Raw genomic sequence first — 918 nt, 5'->3', positions numbered from 1 at the left:
ATAACAAGTAAAAACATTATGCAATGCTCACCATAAATGAAGCTACCATCCATCACTATTCAATGCTATTACAATATCATTGACTATGTTCCTTATGCATTGACTTTTATTCCAATAACTATTCAGTCCATAATGGGAAGTCTGTATCTTTAACTAGTCTTCCTTCATTTGCCCATTCCCCACCCGGCTCCCCTTTGGCAGCCATTAATTTTTCCTCTGTATTTATAGGTCTGATTCCATTCTTTTTTTGTTTCTCTGTTTATTCTTTTTTGTTTTGTTTTGTTCTGTTTTGTTTTAAATTCCATAAAGAAGTCTCATACACTATTGGTGGGAATATAAATTGGTACAGCCACTGTGGAAAACAGTATGGAGGTTCCCAAAACAATTAAAAATAGAATTACCAGTTTATCTGATAACTCTAGCACTATTTACCCATAGAAAATATAAAAAACACCAATTTGAAAAGATATATGTATCCTTATGTTTATTGCAACATTATTTACAATAGCCAAGATATAGAAACCTTATATTCATTAATAGACAAATGGATAAGGAAGATGTGGTATTGAAATATTTCTAATTCAATAATTAAAGAAACAAAAACAAGAGCATACATTATTCATAATACTTTTAATAATATAATATTTTATTCAATTAGGTTGTTAAGTGGCTCTCTCTCTCTATCTATATCATTTATCATATTTTTCTCCTTCATATCTATATCTATCTTTACTTACATGCTTGTCTACCTATCTGCATATTAATATGTGCATCTGTCCCTCTGTACAACTGTGTCTCCTCTTTAAATTTACTATTTCACTATCTATATTTGAGAAATGTAACCATTGAATCTTGTAATGTCCAGAGAAGTCATTGCATGGTGCAGTGGTATCATCAGATATCACTTGAGAGTGGATT

The sequence above is a fragment of the Crocuta crocuta genome, unplaced genomic scaffold, assembly GCF_008692635.1.
Source record: "Crocuta crocuta isolate KB4526 unplaced genomic scaffold, BGI_CrCroc_1.0 scaffold227, whole genome shotgun sequence".
NCBI classification, from domain to species: Eukaryota; Metazoa; Chordata; class Mammalia; order Carnivora; family Hyaenidae; genus Crocuta; species Crocuta crocuta.
This window is presented reverse-complemented; position numbering follows the sequence as displayed.